General features: G+C 34.9%; 2 non-coding genes across 2 annotated transcripts; one reads left to right on the top strand and one right to left on the bottom strand.

Moving 5' to 3' along the window:
- Nucleotides 1-3486: 3486 nt before the first annotated feature.
- LOC126002156 (U6 spliceosomal RNA) lies at nt 3487-3595 on the bottom strand. The gene has a single exon (XR_007492929.1). It is a non-coding gene; the product is annotated as a U6 spliceosomal RNA (small nuclear RNA).
- Nucleotides 3596-19339: 15744 nt separating this feature from the next.
- Nucleotides 19340-19446, top strand: LOC126003142 (U6 spliceosomal RNA). The gene has a single exon (XR_007493681.1). It is a non-coding gene; the product is annotated as a U6 spliceosomal RNA (small nuclear RNA).
- The last annotated feature ends 4018 nt before the right edge of the window (nt 19447-23464 follow it).

Raw genomic sequence — 23464 nt, 5'->3', positions numbered from 1 at the left:
ATTTTGCTTGAGTGCCACCACCTAATGTGCTCAGAGGTTAATCCTGGACCCAAGCTAAGGAATCACTTCTGGCAGACTAAGGAAAACATATGGGATGCTGGGAATCAAATCCAGACTGACTACATGCAAGACAAATGCTCTACCTGCTGTACTATTGCTCCAGCCCCATATTTGTAGACTTATAAAGTTATAGTTCCAGAAAAAAAAAGCTAAAGCACACTTAAATCACAAAGAAAAAAATTACCATATCTAGACAAGAAATATGTGAGATTATTTCTATCAGGTCTAGAAGGATCACATATTATTCAAACTAAAGTGTTAAGTTTTGAGTCTTCTTGATAATTTAAATGTTTAGCATTATAATATTTGATAAGTATGACATATAAAAATGTTTTCAAACTATAGGTAAAGTTGACAAATTCTATTGGATATCTGTTTTTGTTCATGGAGAAGACCAAGAGAGGCATGTTTAATGTTGTCTAGGAGACTTCTAAACAAGAATGACAGAATTATTGAGTTGTAACTCTGAGAATGTAGAACCCACAAAGTTTAGTTTTTACTATATTTGATTCTAACTAAAAATATTTTTGACTTTTTATATAAGCATGTTTAGAGAAACTGAAATAAAAATAATTTTTTCACAAATTCCTCGTGCTTATTTTAGTTCTGTGTACTCTAAAGGTGAAATAGTATAGCTTAAAGTTATTACTGATTCTGACCCCACGAGGAACTCAAAAAAAAATGTTTCACTAATGTAAGCAATAATTTAAACTTATAAAAAAGAGTTTATTCTTTTGACTTATTTCATGGTAACTTAAAAATTTGAAGTTTGAAAATGTTCATACAAGGAATGAGAAATAAATAAAAAAAAATGAGCATATATGTACATGAGTAAGATTATTTAGGTTTATTTCTTAATAATAGAAATTCTGTAATTTGTGATAACATGGATAAAACTAGAAGACATTTTACTGATAAAAACATATCTGACAAAAAAACTAGAGTTACATAAGATACATATATAAATTCATACCAACAAAAAATTAACTCAGAAAAACAAATTAGGAATGTGGAAATGATTTTCAGGGTATGGAGCAAGGGAAAACAGGCAGATAGATATAAAAGTAAGAGAAATTCCACTATAGTATGAATAAAATCTCAATAATGAATTTAGCATCACATTGAGATTGTAGAGAAAGACCATATTAGCATAACTAAAATTTACTGAGCAGAAAACTTAAATATAGAGTCATAAAAATAGTTAAATATGTGGGATGATAGAGTAACTTAAATATAGACTATTTCATAATCTATAAGTGTATCAAATATTATGTCCTTAAAGTATGTCACAATTTATATTGTCAATTATACCTCATTAAAGCTGGATTAAAAAAGTCATTACTCAACTGTTTTTAAATGGAAATACTCTAGGATCTGAGTGACAATATAGAGTTAGGGCATTTTCATTGCAAGCAACTAATCTTGGTTCCATCCCTGGCATCCCATTCGGTCCTCTTAGCACCTCTAGGAGTAATTCTTGAGTGCAGAGCCAGGAGTTACTCCTGAGTACGGCCAGGTGTTGCCCAACCTTTCCCCCGCAATGAAAAAAATCCTATTTTTAATCCCATGAAACAGATACTTCCTTTTTATATGAAGATATTTTGTTAATACATTTGGATTTAAATTGCACCACTGTTGACCAAAAAGATCATTTTAGTAGTGTTCTACGTTTTATTCACTCAGAAAAGGCCATTTAGCTTTGATAGTAAAGCAGGTCCTGACCCAAGTATTTGAGTTCCTATATGGTCGTAGATAGTCCTCTGAGAAAAGTAAAAATGCATCTCCACCATCTAAGTGGGCCTTGGCAGGTTTTAGCCATAATCTCTGGAGGGAAGACCTGTTCACATACTTTCCTACTGTGAACTTAGAAATCTGCCACCCAGAAAGATTTTAAAGAGGATCTGTGAGTTAATGTTTACCAACTGCTTTAATATCCTGGATTAAAACGGGCCCATCAGAAAGAAGTGGCTGTGCTGGAACTTGGAGCCAATTCAAAAATCTAGCCCAGCAAGTCTAATGGTTTGTTTTCAACATTTATTTAACCTCTTTGTGCTATCAAGAAACTTGAGAGAGCTTGGAGGAAGTTTATGTTGAAGGAAATGAGAAAATGTAGATTGTTTTTGAATTGTTTTTTTAGACTTCTGAATGACAAGAGTGTGTGTTTTATAATCATGAAAGTTTGCCCAACTTGTGTGCATGTTGTAGTTTAAGTCTTTTAGCCAGTATCAGGCCTTGGTTCTAAATAGTTAGAACACTTGAAATAATCTTAGGTCTGTCCTCAAAATAGCTAAAAATGAACTTAGCTACTATTCAACCTAAGGCCCATGAAGAGAACATGCCAGGGGGAAATGTTTTTGTCCACCATGGAATGACCAGCTGTCACTGCTTGCCAACAAGTAGGGGGCACAGAATTGCCGGATCTGTGGGAATAAGCAAATGGTTCTGCTTTCTCGACAGAAACTAGTTTCCCTGGGTTTCATGATAGTTTACAAAGAAGTTTGCAAATGTAGCATCCACTAGGGCAGTTGCAAATATTTACCAAAGCAGGTCTCAGGAACCACTCTGTCCAGATTTCTTTTAAAGAACCAGGTGATAACACATTTCAAAGTGCTGATTTGAGAGGCAAGTGTTTACAGGCATAAAAATGTTCTTTAATTAGTATTTATCTCAGTGCAAGGGTGACATAAGTTGCTAATTATGCTGATACAAGAACAGATTGAGATATACTTGTATGGAAGTGAGAAAGGACTAATAGGCATGCTTTTTGGATATGAAATATATCTGTTTAAATTAGCTAAATTTTGCCCTAAATTAGCTAGACCCACTCAGGTCTACATTTACAATCACCACTCTGATTAAGGAGACTACATTGGGTTTTGGGCATTTAATAAGACAATACAAATAAGTGTATTTTATATTCTTAGTGAGTATATGACTTGACATGGCTTGTTGAACCACTCAGCATGTCGAGACATATGCTGCACAGTTTAATTCCATCTATCATTTTTGCGTTTTCTTAAGGACTATTTTTGCATACCAACATTGATTATTGAAGTTTTAATAAGTCTCCCAGGAATTGATTATTTCTATGACTGCTGCTTTAATATGAACAAACTAATCATCCATCTTTGTATATTAAGTGATTTAAAATACATCTACTGTTTATAACAAGGCCTGGGGACATGGGTAAGAACCAAATTATATATCTATATATTCAAGTATTAATAAGGATGATTATTTAGAATATGATTTTTGAAAGAAAAGTCTGGGCCCATATTCCCATTTTTAACATTGTCAGTAATAATAGTTGAAGTTTACATACCAGTTGATATATTTTGAGACCCTAATTCTACATACCACATAAATAATTCATTCAGCAGAATCCTTATGATACAGTTACTATTACCACACTCATTTTTTTTTTTTTAAATATGGGAACGCTTCACGAATTTGCGTGTCCATCCTTGCGCAGGGGGCCATGCTAATCTTCTCTGTATCGTTCCAATTTTAGTATATGTGCTGCCGAAGCGAGCACAACACTCATTTTTTTAGTAAGGGAATATTGAAGTACAGAGTATTAAGTAATGTGCCTGGATTTATTATATAATAATTAACACAAATAAGATATAAGACCAGGCTGGATCTATTCTTCACATTGGATTACTAAGCTGTTTTGTTCATCATCAAGTCATATGCATTTAGATAACTAGAATAAAATGATATCCTATAAATTCTTCCTTGTCTAGAATTTTCATAATGCATGTGTATTGTGACAAATCTACAAAAAATATCCTGAATTACATATGAATCAATTGTAGACTGCTTTTACTCTAAATTTATATTTAATTTATATTAAATTTATATTTAATTTACTCTCAAATTTATATTTAAAGAAGGCAATCAGTAGGGAACATAATAAAAATAAACTATCAATATATTTTATAAATAATATATTCTAATTCTTTTGGCATGCTGGTTCTAATGATATAATGTGTTAATGATATAGTGTATTGATGTATAATGTATAATAAATATATAATCTTTGGGAAATGAGATTTTATTATCTTCTTTCTTCATTCTTTCTTTTGTCTTTCTTTCTGTCTTTATTCTTTCTTTCTTTCTTTCTTCTTTCTTTCTTTCTTTCTTTCTTCTTTCTTCTTTCTTCTTTCTTCTTTCTTTCTTTCTTTCTTTCTTTCTTTCTTTCTCTTTCTTCTTTCTTTCTTTCTTCTCTTTCTTTTCTTTCTTTCTCTTTCTTTCTTTCTTTCTTCTTTCTTCTTTCTTTCTTTCTGTCTGTCTGTCTTTCTCTTTCTTTCTTTCTTCTTTCTTTCTCTCCTTCCTATCCTTCCTTTCCTTCCTTCCTTCCTTCCTTCCTTCCTTCCTTCCTTCCTTCCTTCCTTCCTTCCTTCCTTCCTTCCTTCCTTCCTTCCTTCCTTCCTTCCTTCCTTCTTTCCTTTCTTCCTTTTCTCTCTCTTTCTGTCTTTGTCTCTCTCTCTCTGTCTCTGGGCGGGGGTGTGTGTGTGTGACACACTAAGCGGTGATCAGGGGTTACTCCTGGCTCTTCACTCAGAAATTGTTCCTGGCAGGCTCGTGGGATCATGTGAGATGCCAGGGATCCAACCCAGGAGTATCCTGGGTCAGCTGCATACAAGGCAAACACCCCACTACTGTACTGTACCCCACTACTGTACTCAGGCCTGGGAAATAAGGTTTCAGATGATTTTTTTTGTTTTGTTTTGTTTTTGTTTTTGGGCCACACCCGTTTGACGCTCAGGGGTTACTCCTGGCTATGAGCTCAGAAATCGCCCCTGGCTTGGGGAGACCATATGGGACTCCGGGGGATCGAACCACGGTCCTTCCTACGCTAGCGCTTGTAAGGCAGACACCTTACCTCTAGCGCCACCTTCCCGGCCCCAGATGATTATTTTTAACCTTGTAAGAAGTATATCAATCTTTCTGGCAGAAAAACGAGCCAGCTCCTTCCCAAAACTCTAAAATAAAATAATGGTTGCTGATACTTCTCAGGTTGTCTGGCCCTTGATATTTCTGTGGCATTCTCAAAATGGGGGACAAGCAGATTTCTCTTTCTGCATGAACTTCAGTATCCCGACACCCATCCCCTTAACCTTCCAAAAGAAACTTCCTTGCTGTGCAGCTGAAATCAAATAATATGAGCACCTAAATCCTCTTGGATGAGAGCAGACTATAGGGCTGAAAACTGTGGGTGTTTCCTTCGAAATGGAATTACGTTACCCCCAAAACTGCACCCTCTGACACTGAAAACCCAGCAGCCCCTATCTACCTCCTTTATTTTCTCAGTAGTCAAACAACAGGGTTCCTTACACCCTCTGACAGAAAAGGCCCAGCTCAGCGTCTTAATCTCATCAAACTTCCAAACCAACAAATTAGTTTCAGATCTAAAAATCCTGGACTGCGTGGACACCCAATATCTTCTAGTAGCATCAGTCCAGTAATATCACCCACCGGAAATCTGATAGAAAAGTTACAAAGTAATCTACTAACCTCAGTGAACTTAAACTAACACAGAAAGCTCAACTATCATCTATCAAGGCCCAATAAATCCTGAGACACTGACTTTGTATCACCATGGAGATATAAAACAAACATTTCAAATTGACCTAGTTGATCTAATTTTTGATAAGTCCATTTGTCTTTGTGTTATAATAAGCAATAGGAGTAAATTTGTTTGTGTCTGCAAAAAAAGTATATCAAAGTTGATCCCACTGATGGAAATCTTGTCTTCAGTAATACTGCATGTTTATTTTTAAACTATATGGTTTAATTATTACTAAAGAGTCTCTTTAGTAAAAGAACATTTTTACTCACTTCTATAAAAGAACATTATTTACCTTCTGGAAACCAACATCTGTAACATAAATTTTTGGTTTTGAATTAGTGACTTTTTTCTGTTATGTTTACATTTTATTTTCTCTCCTGCCAACTGTAGGTAAAAGCGTGTACCCCAAACAATATTAATCTAGTTAACCTTTATGACATGAAAATGAAGCTATTTTTAAGAACATAAAAGTAAAGTTCTGCATTATTTGTTTATTTATCTTTATTGTTTACCTATATCAACTTTATGATATACTTCCAAAGCACCTCAGGGTCAAGATTATTTGTACATAAAATGAAGATTTTATTAGCAATATAAAGCCAGAGTAAATAAATATTTGTATGGTCTCATTTGTCATCTTTTAAATTATATTAGTGCTATATTAAAATGGTTTAAAATGGGTGAAGAAATAAATGCCAGAAAAACTGAGGAAAAAGATTGGGTTAGATTTTTATAACTAAAACTCTAACTAAAATTATAGTTTAATTTTCTGAGTTTAGGATAGATATCATATCTACATTGTACATTCATGTGCATGAATCTTGGACCATAAACTCATATTTTTTTCACTTTTTCAGGTTTTGTTTGTTTGTTTTTGGGTCACACCTGGTGGTGCTCAGGGGTTACTCCTGGCTGTCTGCTCAGAAATAGCTCCTGGTAGGCACGGGGGACCATATGGGACACCGGGATTCGAACCAACCACCTTTGGTCCTGGATAGGCTGCTAGCAAGGCAAACGCCGCTGTGCTATATCTCCGGGCCCCACTTTTTCAGTTTTTTTAAAGCACTTTACTAGTAGTACTACTAGTGTGATTTACTAGTAGGATTTTATGGGTACATGGTTCATCATAACACTCTCCACTAGAGTCACCACTCTCCTGGCCCTATGGTTCCAGTTCCCTTCCTTAATCCTACTCCCCAGCCCCATCACCCCTAAGCTCTGCTCTATATCCAGGTTCTATTGCCATGAGCATTTGTTATTTACATGCTATGTCTATATTCCACATATGCAAGAGATCATTATTTATTTGCCCCTCTTCTTCTGTCTAACTTTACTCAACATGATAGCCTCCAATTCTATCTATATAGAAGTAAATTGTATGATTCTTTTTTCTTATAGTCAAGTAGTTTTCCACTGTGTATATGTACCATAGCTTCTTTATCAAGTCATCTGTTCTGGACACTTTAATTGTTTCCAGACTTGGACCATTATTAATAGTCCTGCAATGAACATAGGAGAGGAGATGTCTTTTCTAGAGTTTTTGGATCCTTATGGTAAATGCCAATAAGCAGAATTGCTAGATCATATGTTAGTTTTTTGAGAAGCCTTCATATGTTCCAAACATGAAGGTTCCTTCAATCGACATCTCACCAGTAGTGAATGAGGGTTCCTTTTTCCCCACACCCCTTTCAACTATAACATCTTTATTTTCAAAAGTTCTGGATTTACCTGTAAACTAATTGGATTAACAGGATCTAGTAAGCGAATTCCTTTTCCTTTATAGGTCAGAACACATCAGCTATTCCAGTTTGGAGATAGATCTTCTCTGTTCCAAGTGTGGGAGGGAAAGAAAACCCTTCTACCTTATAGAAGAATATTAAACCAAGCAACCCTCACCACAGTATTCTTATTTCTCTCATTTTTCCAAGGAGTAATATCACCTGTTAGTTGGAGAGTATGCATGCTATAATCATATCGTTGAACTACGAATTCTGTCTTCAACTCTTGTTGCCTTTAGTATATTTTAGCATCCTTTGCAAACTTCACCAATCACAACAACCATTTGGACATTTGAAAAATAGGAATATTTTCCAATTTAAACTAAATATAGTGCAGGTGAACAAACAGTTTAAGGTAGAATAGAGAAAACATAGAGCAACAGTTGACCTCTTCTTGCTTACAGGTATGGCATTGGAGGTTTAGAGAAAAGTTTCAAATCAGATTGCTTTGACAACAATCCTAACACATTAACCAAGTCACCTTGAACAAATTATGGAATTTTAGGTTCCCCAGTTTCCTCAGTTGGGGATGAGAACAATATTACCTAGATCACTTGGTGGTTGTTACCATTGTATGTGAGTTAACAGACTTGGAACATCATAAAGTGCAGAGGACTAAGTTAGTGCAAAACCACCATTGAATACTATTATCTGTCCCACTTAATTTTTTTACTTGGTCTTTTTTTTTTTCATTGCAAGCACACATAGTGAGTTTGATAACTGCTACATTTTGTATATTTTTCAAAACTAAATGTGTGTTTGGACTATGTTTAGTTTTTTCCAAGCTAAGAATATTTAAGATTCAGGAAATATGAAAAAATACTCAGTATAAAGCTCAAGATTGTCACATTTGACCCTTTTAAAATTCTCATTCAGCAGCAGAAAACAGTCTTCTAATGGAGAAATTTAGTGTGTAATAGGGGTAAGTTTTAAAAAACAAAAATGTGCTAATAGCCATTGGACAGTTACATATAAACACAAGAGACAATGGCCTAAATTAGTAGTTTCATATTAGAGTACTAGCCCATTGTTGCATTGGTGTTACTTTATGTCTTTATCTGTCAAAAAAGGTCAAGTATCTCTTTAGCATTTTGTGTTTTAGAAACAGGCATTATAGGAACTATAATCCATTTTCTTTACGATTTGGTTTGTCTTATGACATTTATTTATTTATTTTTATTCTCTTTTTCTTTCATTTTCTCCTCTTTTTTTATTAATATTTTTATTTAAACACCTTGATTACAAACATGATTGTAGTCAGGCCTCAGTCATGTAAAGAACACCCACCTTCACCTGTGCAACTTTCCCACCACCGATGACTCAAATCTCCTTCCTCCCCACCCCACCCCCGCCTGTACTCGAGGCAGGCTTTCTACTTCCCTCATTCATTCATTGTTAGGATAGCTCTCAATGTAGTTATTTCTCTAACTGCACTCATCACTCTTTGTGGTGAGCTTCATGTCCTGAACTAGACCTTCCAGCCCTCCTCTCTTTGTCTCTGAGGATTATTGCAAAAATGTCTTTTATTTTTCTTAAAACCCATAGATGAGTGAGACTATTGGGTACACATCCAGCAGTGCTTAGAAGTTATTCCTGCCTCTTTTCACAGGGATCATCACTGAATGACTCAGGTGACTGTATAGGTTACCATGGATCAAACCTGGATCAGCATCATGCAAGATTTTAGCCTCTGTAATATCTCTTTGACTCCACTAAGTACAACATAGGAAGCATATTGTTACTTCTTTGCTGCAGGCATCTTGCATCTCAGCATCTAAATTGTATCTATAGTGCGGAGGAAATCCTTCACGAGAGGGAAGCTGGTACACGAGCGGATGAATATGAAATATGAAATAATAAAACCACACACAAGTATGTGGGGCTAACAGATCTTCTGGCAGGAGTGTGACAAGTTTAATTTTTTCTAAACGGGTTTTATAGGGATAAGCCAGTCACAGGTGCAAAGTTTAATAATACTTAAGCATATGGGCGTGAGCTGTAACAATTCTGAGTTGCAAAGGAAAAAGTCACAATCAGGGCAGCTTTTAACAACTAACTTCAAATGCAAAACAAGGGAAACTAAGAAGTAGAAAAAAATCTTGTAGTTCCCACCAAGGTGAACTCTATTGTTTCAGAGGTCAAGAAAGGGGCCAAATCCCCTAACGTGAGTTCCCATTTTTTGGGAAGGGTCAATAGTACAGGATCTGCATTCTAGCTATGCCCTTGATTACCAGACACTGAGGCTGCAAGGACATATGAGAAAAAAATATTGTCTTTTGATTTTAGTGCTAAATATTATCCAGAAAAGGGGTTCTCTTAGTAATCTTTGGTGCTGGGATTTCTGAAAGGAATTTGATTGAGGCCATATTTTTGCCTGAGAATTCACAAAGGAGGGATAGCCTAATAATGACAGAAATGTAATACCAACAAAGCATGGATTTATCTCTTTGAGAATTCCTCAACTATTCACACAAGGGGAAAGGTGTCCACACAGCGGGCCTTTTGAGGAACCCTGTGGGGGCTAATTTCAGCTCTCCACACCAGGGAAATCTACGGATACATCTAGTGTGCTGAGCTGCCCTAAAATGGAGATGTTTTTGCATGCCATGGCATTTCTTACATTGTCATATTGTTGAGTAGTAGTTGCTCAATAAAACGACTCACTAGTTCGTGTTTTTTTTTTTATATTAAATGTAACTTGTTAAATGATTTTTGTATATTCTATCATAAATACAAATAAGAACATGGGGGTATCTATTTTTAACTCTGCCTAAAGAATAATTTAAAGAAAATGAAAGGGAAGTGGGAAAGAAGAAAGAAGAATCAGAGGCAATCAGATACTTCGAGCAGCATGAATTCCCATAAATTGTTTCTTCCAAATCCATAAAATTCTAAAGTATATGACTTTTTAGACTCAGCTTGAAATTCATTTGGAAACCTAAGCCAATCCTGTGAGTTGCCTTAGCAACCACTTTTAGTAACATAAAGAAGTGCTAGCTGTTAATTGGTATTCAGAGTTAGTAGCTGGCATCTCTGCTTCTGTCTCCATGGTAACCTAGTTGTCACATTTTCATCTTCAGCATGGTAATGAGATTTCATCGTATGTATGTTTCTTTTTAAAAAATTATTTATTTTACTTAATCACCATGAGATACATAGTTACAAAAAAATAAAAAAGACATTGGTTAGATGCCAACAATTAGGAAACAGCTCCCTAACTGTACCTGTGTTGCAGGCTGAAGTCACTCCCATCATTGTCCCATCATGTAACCTCTTTCATATAACACATTTGTGTGCTTCTTAATGTACATGTCTGTAGTCTCTGGATCAGAGTTTTACTTACTATCTATAAAAGTGATCATCTTTGGTATGTTGACTAAAAATATAAGTTGTTCCCATAAAGTCAATTTTATCCTTCACATGCAGGAGCATTCCATTTGGAGGTTTATATGCATCAGTGCTTGAATGGCTCTTCCACTGGGAAATTCTGCATAACTTTGATGTGTGTTAACATTAGATTCTAACATTTATGGATGCATATTCCATACATCAAAGCTTAAGGTTTAATCCTGACTTTACACTCAGTAAAGTGTAAAGTAAAGTGAGGGTGGTGAAGCTTATAGGTGCTGAGGATTAAATCTAGGTCAGCCATGTGAAAGACAAAACCATAACTCCTCTGGCCCTGTATCTTAATCTTGCAGCAAAAGCAGTTAGAGATAAAAGATTTTTAGATAATAATAAAAACTTAAAAATCTTCATATGATGGTTGCATCCTATGTTGTCTGGCAAAAAATAGTCATAAAAATCTGTGAAATGGGGTGAAATACTGTATCAATAAGACACATTGCATTGATTCTATAGTCCAAGGTAAATTCTTTCGTTACTGAAGTTCTTACTGCTTTTATCATTGCAAATTCATAAGAGTTTTGAGAGCAGAATCACTTAAGATACTCTCTAATTTTTAGTCCACAAAAACTGTAAGGCAATAAATTCTCATTGTTTTAAGTCAATAATTTTTAGAGCAATTGTTATGGAGTAATAAATTACTAATGCAGGATAATTTATACTGTCCCAAAGACTGAGCATTAGATTCAGAATTGGAATTTAATTATGAAATATAGCAGGCAATTAGGAGAATGCTTAATATCTCCAAGTATTGACAAAGAGTTTATAATATATCAGAAGCATTGCTGTTTAGATTCATTATTAGTGACTTAGTTACTGGATGGGTAGTAATAGTGCGTTGCAGTTATGGAGTTTCTGTGATATGTCTTATTTTAAGTCATTTTCTGGCAATGAACTACATGATCAGCTATGATTTGGAAAGGTTGTAAAAAAATGTGTTTAAATGTAACCTGAAGGTTAGTCTGATTAAATTCCTGGAATTACATGAAGCAATTAAATATCTGGAGACACAGACCAGTTTCAAGACTAAGGTCATTATGGTATTGCTGATAAACAAAAAAGAAGATATGTTTTTCTCTTAAATAGCTATCTCCTTTTTTTCCTTTGCAATCACAGTATGTAGAAATATCCTTGATATATTTGTTTTACCGAACTAAGTGGGTTTTCCCATTTTATAATAAGACCTATTTTAAAAAAAGTTAAAAGAATAAAACTTATATGGATGGTCTGTTCTATATTTTACCTTAAAATGTGTACTTTAAAGAGCAAATCGCTTGATCTACATATAATTTTGCTTTTTAAATAATGAAGTATTGAAGACAAGTTCTGCTTCATATTGCTTCAATGCACATCAATTTCCCCTTTGCCAGAGTCAGAGTAATGAATAGTTCTAATGATTTTACAGACTTCATCTTGAGGAAACACATCTCAAATGTAGCCTAATTAATTTGCTGGATTTGTGAGTGAATAAGCAAGAAAAATGTGTCATTCTTGGTGTTCGTAATTTTTTACATTGTGTAAGTGACTTAGCAGGTGCTGTGGTCAATCTTAGTCAATCTTCAGTGATTAAATAGGAAGCTTGAGAACTACAAGTTAGTCCTCACTGTTCTTGCTGACCTCTTGTTCTACTTTGCTCATGGTCTCTTCTGCACCCATATTTTTTGCCTGAACCCACATGAAAGCCAGAGAACAAGGAGCATTGCTATAAGAATTCAAGATTTCTCTCTCCTAGGAAAGGCAAGATTTGGAAGAAAAATAGAGGGAGTTCTAGGCTGCTAAATAAATTTCTTCAGTACTTCTGAGAGTGAAGGAAATAGTTCAGAATCTTTCCTGGACATAAGAATTATTTGATTTGAATTTCACAACACTTAAATTTGTTAAGTTTAGATTATGATCCTATCTAGACAATAAAGTTATTAAAAATAACTACTACTATATAAAACAAGAAAGCCATTTTCACATTCAAACTTATTTAGCAGTTTTTTGCTACTTAATGTTTTGTTTCATATAAGGCATAATCTTTATATGTATAATTTGGGGAGACGTGTCAAATTACTATATCTTGCTAAAGAAATGTTTTGTTCCTAAAACTCTAAGTTGAATATCCCATTTTTACTGAATATATGCATGTATTTTAGTTTATTTTGCCTCTTTCAATACCTACAAGTTTCAGGGTCATTGAAAAACAAATACTTGGGGCAGAGATATAGTACAAGAATTAAGTTGTTTGCTCTGTATTTAGCCAACCACACAAGGCATGGATTCCTGAGAATAAAACTGGGAGTCACCTCTAACTTCTACCTGGTATGATCCCCAATCTACACCATCATCCCAAAGAAAACAAAGAAACATTTTAGCTTTCTACTCTTTTGGTATTATTTATATTCATGTAAATAAGAAGTCATTGTATTATTAATCTCTGGTTTGGTTTTGGGGTCACACCCTGCTGTACTGAGGGATTGCTGGCAACACTCAACAGAGCATATGCATTACCATAGACCAAAGCCAGGTTTACCACATGCAAAAGCTAACTGATGTACTATTTGTCTGACCTCATAGGTCATTTTAACAAAAGGGAGAGAATGAAATTCTCAGGAACGTAATAAAAACATCATATAATATGAAAAAACAAACTATTAGAGCAGAATGAGAAAGGAAAGCTTTGCTCTAGATAATAGTATTCTTGCCCCACATCCCTGGGGGCAGGATCATACCCTGCAGTGCTCATTGGCTACACCCAGCTCAGTATTTAAGAGACCATGAATTGCTAGGGACAGAACCAAGACCTTCAGCTTAGAAAACCTGTGCTCTGGTATTCTTGAGAATATTCCATTATTCTCTATCCCTTCTTATTGTATTTTAAAACAAGTGGAATTTGTTAGTGGCAACAATGGAATTTATTTTTGATAATTCTTACTAATAATTAATGTAAATGTAGTGCACCAGGAATTAATCATTGCTAAGATGTATACGAAGAAAAAATTTCTTTCCAATTAAGAGTTCTCTTTTCTGCTCTTTAGAGTCTGCTACCTCTTTCATTGACATAGCTATAATCCATTAGGATATGACCAATATTATTCATGAGCATGTAATTTTATTATAAAATTTTATATTAGCTTAGTAATAGTCAAGAATATAAAAGATAAATGATAATAGTTTAACACTGTATTCTGTACTCATCAATTAAGCTTAATCTTCTTATGTAATGTTACTGTTAAATTTTAAATAATAATTTGAATGTACTGTTAAAATGTAGATATCAAGGTCCACTTCTCACCCATTCCAGAGATTCTGAATAATTAGAATTGAAATAAAATCCATGTAGTTACTTTTTTAATAGTGCCATATATTTAGTGGTAATGCATTGGATTCTACTAGGAGAAAATTCTTCTTAGATGAATAAAAGAGTTATCTTTCTGGTAACTATCTTTGGAGTCAATTTTCATGTCATAAAGTACTCTTCAAAAATTGGTGGTGTGGAAGGGGTTGCAGAATCATGGTTCCCCTCACTTCCTTCTATCTCTTTCCTCTGAATAAAGTAATAATCTAAGTAAGAATTCTCTGAATTCTGTGGCTTAAAATATGTGACCTTATACTCTCTAAATTCAGGGGTGTGTGTGTGTGTGTGTTCGTGTGTGTGTATTTGGGTTTTTGGCCACACCCATTTGATGCTCAGGGGTTACTCCTGGCTAAGTGCTCAGAAATTGCCCCTGGCTTGGGGGGACCATAGGGGATGCCAGGGGATCGAACCGCAGCCCTTCCTTGGCTAGTGCTTGCAAGGCAGACTCCTTACCTCTAGCACCACCTTACTGGCCCCGTGTGTGTGTGTGTGTGTGTGTGTGTGTGTGTGTGTGTGTGTGTGTGTGTGTGTGTGTGTGTGAAGAAAATGGAGTGGTAGGATCTAATTCATAGGTTGGTAGTGGTAACTATTTGAATAAATGTTAAACATTCATAATAATAAGAACTCTACCATAGATTGTATTACCATTTTGATATAAAGTAAATAAACCATAAGTGGTCAATATGCTATTATTATTCTAGGCTATCAACACTTTTTGATGTTTTGTTATATTCTTCTCTCTTATCATAGCATTAGATACGTTAAGAGGTAAGGGCCACCATATGGGACAAATTCATCTGAACACCTCATCTACTCGCTCACATTTAGGAATTTTTTAAATTACTTAGACCTTTTCCTCACAGTTTTAGATGCAAACATGGTATAGAAAAAGCAAGATAATTAGGGGACAAAAATACTTTAGTTTTCTTTGTCCATTATATATTCAAAAGAATTGAAACACATTTCCTACTGACTTATAAAGGCAGAAAAAATTAAATTGTTATTAAAAAATAATAAAAGAGGGCCCGGAGAGATAGCACAGCGGCATTTGCCTTGCAAGCAGCCGATCCAGGACCAAAGGTGGTTGGTTCGAATCCCGGTGTCCCATATGGTCCCCCGTGCCTGCCAGGAGCTATTTCTGAGCAGACAGCCAGGAGTAACCCCTGAGCACCGCCGGGTGTGGCCCAAAAACCAAATAATAATAATAATAATAATAATAATAATAAAAGAAAAATACTAAAAATAAAATAAAATATACACATATAGGGGCTGAAGAGATATTATAGTAGGTGTTGTTTAATTATAAACTATAGATTCCTAGTGTTGGTAGGTGAGGCCTTTCTCAGCTCTACCCAGCACCTGTAGCCCCTTCACCAGTGGGTCTGAAGGTTGCAAAGTAACGGTGGAGAAATGATCCACACTCAGTCAGTTGAAGTTGCAGGAGTCAGCTTATTTTATTCCATGGCCCTAACAGCCATGTGCGTTTCTCCACTTAGTTTCTAAGCTAAGTAGCCTCTTTTTTTGCTGCTCTCCATCCAGCCTAGCTGCCTCTGCCTCTCTGCTCTCCTCTCCCTCTCCAAACCAGCCTCTATTATCCTTGATTCCAAACAAAAGTCCCTCCCAGGTGTAGGTGGGTCCGACCATTCAAGTGGGAGAAACAGGAAGTTCGAGGACGGGAAACAGGTAGGCACTTACATTTCATATGACCTGCCTGGGTTTGTTCTTTGGCAACTCAAATAGTCGTCAGAAAGCCGCCCCCCCCCCCCATCCCCAAGAGTAATTCCTGAGCACAGAGACAGGAGTAAACTCTGATTATCATGGTGCGACCCCCAAACCCAAACCAAACCAAACCAGAAAAACAAAAAACAAACAAACAAAAAGAAGTAATACATAAATACATCATTAAAATTTACTTCTTAACTTGAGCAATACTCAACAAGGGGACTGTGCCCCAGTTTGTGTGTGAGCCCTTTCTGGTAGGATGCAAGATACAAATATTCTAACATTGGATAAAGTCCAAGCAATTATCAAGGTTTCTAGTCCTGAGGGCATGTGGGTGTCAGAAAAAAAGATGGTGCACAAAATTGTCTCTCTGTTTTGCAAAAGAATGGACCTTTATTTCCCCTCAAAAGAGAGAATGATAAGGAAAATTTGGCATGTGTAAAAGATGAGTTAAAGGTGGAAATCTATCAGAAGCATCCTTCAAATAAAGTTAGTAAAAAAAAAAAAGCTGTCAAAGATTTGTCACATTTTTGGAATGTTCAAAAGGTATAATAAATACATTTTAGAGGAAAAGAAAAATGTAGTATCAAGGCTAATTATTTTGTCTTTGTCATGTTTTAAAGCCATGTTGTCAGAGAGAGTATTTTGCTCCTGAAGGGACTTTGGGTAATTTCTGGAGACTTTTTGAAAGCTTCATCTTGGGACAAGGATGGTATATAACATCTCACTAGTAGAACTATGGATGATCCTAAAGAAACGTCATCACAAAGGACATATCTCACAACAACGAATTATCAAATTCAACATGTCAGGTTGACACATATTGAACTAGCTAAACCTTTCACTTGCTATTTAAAGTCTTACAAACTTCTTATTTCTACTAATTATTTAGGTCCATAGAGAAATTATGATTATTTAAATGATCATCTTTACCAGAAAATGTTTTATTGTAGCTGTGTGTGCCCCTCAATATTTAAATTTTTAGACAATTATTTTTACCACCTTCAAATTTATTTTGAGGGAATGTATTAATTGAGGGAAAATTAATAAATAACATCTAAGTCCAGTCTTGGGGTAAAAAAGTTTAAGGAAAACAGGAGGTTTGCTAATAGGCACTGAACTAATTTACTGTGTAGGAGTTATTAGACCCAAGTAGAAGGTGGCAGATTGTCAATATGTGTGGGAAGGAGGAAGAAGACATATATGTAGTTCTCTAGCACAGCCAGAAGAAAGTATTAATTTTAAAAATTAATTCTATTTAAGTTTACACAGTCATTTAACATGATTAATATTTAATCAGCTTTTGTTTTTCTTCTTCATCACACTAGCTTTATTAAAGATATTTGTATTGTCAATGTTCTTCAAGGATTGAGATGGGCTTTCTTTCTAAGTTTTACTCCTTCCTTCCGAAGTGTTCTGTCAACAGTTTTTTTTCTAGGCCTTCTGGGGAATTCTTTTGTTTTAGCAAATACATTTCTGATATGCATTTAGTTAATATTTTCCTGGATTACCACTCCTTCCTGTAATGATAAAGTTGTGTCATTACAACTTTTACATTTAACACTTGACCAATTCTGCCACTTTCTTATTCAAGTTATCTGGTAAAACCCTTCCCAGCTTTTCTGTGGCTTTTGACAATATAATTGTGCATTTCTCAATGAAGTCCAAATCTTACCAAAGTATTGGAAATGAGGAAGGAAGGCACAGGAGGAAAACAATAATTTATTACTATCAATGATATAAATGGTTTCATAAGAATCAAAACAACTACGTAGTATGTTTCTGTTGTGATGGTTCCTGAATGATAATTTTTGAAAGGAAGAGGTATTTGGGCCGTACCCATCAGTGCTCAGGGGTTATCCTGGCTCTGTGCTAAGAAATCAATCTGAAATCACTCCAGGCAAGCTTGGGGGGGGGGTGTATATGAGATGTTGGGATCTAACCTGGGTCAGTCCCACATTGGCTGTGTGCAAGGCAGATGCCCTACTGCTGTGCTATATTGCTCTGGCCCCCTGAATGACAATATTTTAGATCTAGAAAGCAGAAGAGAGCAAGATAAAATAAAATAAAAAGTATTTCTTCATTGAAGATAATGTAAGTTAAGCTGAATATAGTATCACAAAAAATGAAATTCACTATAAGTTTTAAGTCTGAAATTATAAATATTTTCAATTTATTTAGTTAATATTCTTTCCTATGAAGTTTTTCCCCAGATAATGTCTTCTACATTCCTGTCCATAGGGAAGACATTTAAATTTTCAAGGAGGTCTATATCTTTATATTATCTATCAGTCTATCTATCTATCTATCTATCTATCTATCTATCTATCTATCTATCTATCTATCTATCTATCTATCTATCTATCTATCTATCTATCTATCATCTATCATCATCTATTTATCTATCTATTATTTATCTTTCTATCTATGCATCTATCTTTTATCTAACTATCATTTTTGTTTTATGGGCTACATCTCAAGGTGTTCAGAGTTTGGAGGATATATCTGATTCTGTTCATACCTGACCTGGTCCTGAGCTGAGGAGTTACCACTGGAGGGGTTCTGAGAGACCATATGCCAAGCTAGAGATAAAACTGGGGTCAGATGTGTGCTAGATAAAAACTTTCATCTATTCGGTCTCCCCAACCCAAGTCTAGATTTTATAAATTATTTCAATACAAAACACATTAGTTTGGTTACTAAATTTTAGGCATCTCTAAATGACTGATCATAGAAAAGTTTAAATGACAAAGGCTGGAGTAATAGTACAGTATGTAGGACATGTACCTTACATAGACAGCCTGGATTTTATCCCTGACATTCTATACAGTCCTCCAATCCCCTCAAGGAGTGATCCCTGAGAGCAGGGCGTATTCCCCAAAAATTTAAGAAAAGGAAGAAAGTTTAAATGCCAAATCCAAAATGGCCAAATCAATATTGTTTTTACTTTTTAAGTGGCATAATGGTCTCTCGGTCATTTAAAAGAGGTGGGAGACAGTAAGCATTCGTGGTGGGAAGGTTGCACTGGTAAAGGGGGTATTCTTTTTTATACCTGAAATCAAACTACACACATGGTGTTTAAATAAAGACATTATTTAAAAACAATAAAGGCGGCTGAGTAAGACAACAGTCATATGGACCCTTGGCAGTCTGTGTCCTCTTGTCCTCTCTGGATTGTAGCTGCCCTGACATTTCCCGCATCCTAGTATCACTTTGCATTTCAGGCTCAAACAATAAACAATGCTTTTTTAGATTTAAAATTCTGCCTGCCAGGGATTCATTTCCTGACCTATATGAATGAGAGTTTCATTTCTGACCTCACTCAGAACTTCTTTTTCACTGACCTTAAAGGCCAGAAATTATTTTAAAGAAGTGATTTCTAAAAAGAAAGTTCATAAATTCCAAACTTAACCACTTGTCTCAGGCTATGGTTTATTCTATTTTAAAATACAGATATCCTTGCTTTCTTCGGCAGCAGATATACTAAAATTGGAATGATACAGAGAAGATCAGCATGGCCCCTGCGTAAGAATGACACACAAATTCGTGAAGCGTTACATATTTTTAAAAAAATACAGATATGCAAGAAGTTTCATCTAGACAGGACATTGCTAACTTTCAAATACCATTTTTCCTGAGGTTTTTCTGCTCTCTTTAAAGAATACCTCAATTTAATCTAGTCATATTTTTTAATTTTTGTTTAATTTTCTTTGAAGGTTATTTTAGCTTTAGAGTTATGCCTACTTTTAAAGTACATTTTCTTGTATGTATTTTATTATTTAAGGTCTGATATCAAGGTTTTTAATCCAGATTGTGCCTGGCATTAAAGGAAGTTTTAGGCTCACTTTTGTGCATGTAGCTAACTAGCTTTCTCAACTCCACTTGTTGAAGAGGCTTTCCTTACTCTACTTCCTATTTCTTGCAACTTTATCAAAAATTGATCAATCATATATATACATATATAAAGGTCTGTACCCAAGAACAGATGATTAGATGAAGAAACTGTAGTACATCTAACACAATGAAATACTATGCAGCTGTTAGAAAAATGGTCATGAAATTTGTATATACATGAATAGTTATGGAGAGTGTTATGCTGAGTGAAACAAGTTAGAGGGAGAAAAATACACATACAATAATAGCATACATTTATGGGATGTATAAAAAAAGATAGCATGGGGCCAGAGGGATAGCACAGTGGTAAGGCATTTGCCTTGCACACAGCTTCCCAGGACAGACCTAGGTTTGAAACCTGGCATCCCAAATGGTCCCCCAAGCCAGGAGCAATTTCTGAGGAAGAGCCAGGAGTAACCCCTGAGCATCACCGGGTCTGGCCCAAAGACAAACAAACAAACAAACAAAAATCAATAAATAAATAAATAGATACATTGAAACCCAGTCATGGATTTTATGATAAGGACCTCTGAATAGCACCTAAATTCTTATTCTTGTGTATGACTAACATGCAGACAACTCCAAACTCGGAGCAAACTTGTAGCACTGTCAGCACCTCTAGGTCTCCAATTTAGCTCTCCACTGTGTCATATAGAGCTCTGAGATTAGGGAATACCAATCATTCTTAACGTGGTTCTACTGACTGAAGGGTGTCCTCAGAAAATCTCTCTAGCTAGAACTTTAGAATGTAACCTTACTTGGAAAAAGACTCCATTAAGGTGTAATTAGTTAAATTAAGGTGAAGTCATAGTGTGTTTGGGTGGGCCCCAAATCCTCATGACATGAGACCTCATGACAAAAAAAGGTCCTTTGAAGATATAGAGAAGAGGCCATCCAATTACTGTCACTGTGAACTGCCATGGCATTTGGGACACTGTGATAAAGCAGAGATTGGAGTCTTCTAGTACCACCCAATAAATGCCAAAAACTGCTGGCAACCATGATAATTAGTGTAGAGAAACAATACATTTTCTTGACATGACCTCCAGAAGGAATCTACATAAAGAATAGTTTCACATTAAACTTTTGCATCCAAAACTATGAAACAATATATTTCTGGTATTTTAAGAAGCATAGCTACAGTAATTTATTATAGCATCCCAAGAAAATAGCTATTCTCTCCTTGGGTCTTGTCTTTGTTAATCTTATTTTAAAAGACCTTTACATGTCATTCCCATCACTGACCCACTTGATTCTTTTTTTCATATTTGCTGACCTGAATACTAACTTTATCTTAATACTGACATACCAACACCTTTCTCTGTCTTTCCAGGTTTTTTTTCATGAGTAGTGAGAAGTTATGCTCAGAAAAAGTGCTTCATTTTTATTTTTTTAAATGAATCATCCATGTTTTCCATGCTTTTATAGCTCCTGTTAGTCTATCTAGAGGGTGATAAAAAAAAAAAGAAGATTTAAAAAGGAAGTCTCATTTAAAGCATGTAGTAAAATTCAAGTCTGCTTTATGCAAACAATAAGGAAACTTAAAAGATAAAGTTGTTTACTTCCCTTATGCTCTAAAGTACTTTTTGACTCAAGAAGATAACTAAGATCTACCAAGGATGAACCTTCTGGAAATAACTGCCCACAGAGACCTCTGACTTATCCTATAAGATAAGCAAATTCAGAAGGGGAATCCTGACTGTTCTTTTGGAAACTTTAATCAGTCCATCCCCAAACAGGCAAAGATGATAACAAAGATGTTATAGGGAAACAGCCTATAACTCTTCCCTCTCCTCTATTCCCCTTCCAGTGAGTACTTTGGAGGGGTGGGTTTGAGAGTGATTTGTGAAGGCTGAGGGCTGAGGAAAATATAGAAAAAAAAAAAGATAAGCAAACTGGTGTACATCAAACCTTTCCCAATCTTATTTAGAGAACACATTTACCAGCCATTATATATTAGTCATAATATTATAATCTTAGATTAGTCCATGAGCATTATGGTATATTATGCTGCTGTTAGAGCACTTCTAGAAATCTAGCTACACAAAACCACCACAATTGGTATCCTCAAAACATTGATCTCTGTAGATTGCATACTCTAAGGAGACAAATTATTTAGCCTGCAGAAATTTTCGATGTCAAATAATTTTGAGAAAATGTTCTGAGTTGTGGTCTGAAAAAATTCCAGTATAGCTTTGTTTTATTTCAAAAAATTCTTGGAAATAAAAATCCTTGATTTTATTAAAATTTTTTATGTATTTTGATTACTTTCAGGAACCTGGTATTAGCTTTTGAATGCACACTGAAATCAGTTTTTTAGTTGGACCCCTCTTCTGAGTTTCCTATATGTTCAGTATAAATGAAATCAATCATCTGGTTCTATTTTTCTACACTAGTAAATTGAAAAAAATTATATCTATGAATTGTGAAGATGGGAAGTGTTTATTAGATTTTGTGTGTGTCACTTGCAACTGAAGGCAAAACAAAATAACAAAACCCAAACCAATAGGTTGGCCCTTAAGAGGTGGAAATGACATTGATTACTGGGGAGTTCAGGAAAAAGCTCCAAAATTATCTGGAAGTTCAAATGCACAAATATAATATGAGTTTGGGAAACTGAAAATGTAATCTGTGGAGTAGTGTTGAAAACTCAGATGTGCTTTGTTCAGCCATCTAGAAAGCATTGTAGATGCTTATAACCCAAAGAAGTTTAACACATACAATGTCAGCTGCACAGAGTTAGCAAAACCAGGAAAACTAAGCAGAAACTCATAGTTATTAAAAAAGAATATGAGCAAGACTAAATCTAGAAAAGAAACAACATAAGTACTGAAAATACCATGAAAGGAACCAGACTGTGAAGACAGAATTGCTGGTTACTAGGAAGTGCTCTGAATGTGCAGTGATGAAGAAATAATTTTAAAGTGATCTGAGCCAGTTCAGTGAGTGGAGACAATAGAAAGACTAGCTTTTTAATGTCAGATTTTATTTTAGTTTCCAAATCTGTCAGCTAAATTTATAATGTCAAGCAAGTTACTTCATTCTTTGGTTCCTCTCTCTAAAATGTAGATAATTGCCATTAATTGAGATATTACATCTTCTACTGTATTTCAGTATGATGAAAATCAGTGTCTTACAGAACACCTATCAGAGATTTCTTTCAGTATCTGTTTGTATTGTATAATAGTAGAACTGTGTTGCCCAAGATAGCAGCCACAAGTCTCATGTGGTTAAATTGGAATTAACCAAAATTAATTAACTAAAATTCTACCATATGGAATACCAACAGTCAATAGCCTTCACATTAAAATATAGAACATTATAACTACATACAAATAAATATATATGCATTCATATTAACATTTGTATGCTATAAGCAGATATGTTTTTTATGCCTGTGCTTCCATCATAACAAAAATTTCTATTATTTGCCAATGACTAACAGTAGGTAAATTGGAAAAAATGGTACACTCACAGAAACATCAAAGTAGTGAGGAGGAAGAAATGCTGAAAAGACAGATAAAATTTCTACTAAGAGAAGTCTCACTCTTTTATAAAAACATTTTGGTGTAAAGTCAATTAAGATCTATAAGGTAGTTAATCTTAAACTGTCATGCAAAGCCATGGAAGAAATATTTAAAATACATTTGACATTCCTTCTAGGAATGCTACTTTTGCCTCTAATGTCAA

Source organism: Suncus etruscus, chromosome 2 (assembly GCF_024139225.1).
Source record: "Suncus etruscus isolate mSunEtr1 chromosome 2, mSunEtr1.pri.cur, whole genome shotgun sequence".
NCBI lineage: Eukaryota > Metazoa > Chordata > Mammalia > Eulipotyphla > Soricidae > Suncus > Suncus etruscus.
The sequence above is the reverse complement of the archived record's forward strand: the minus strand, read 5'-3'. Positions and strand labels throughout refer to the sequence as shown.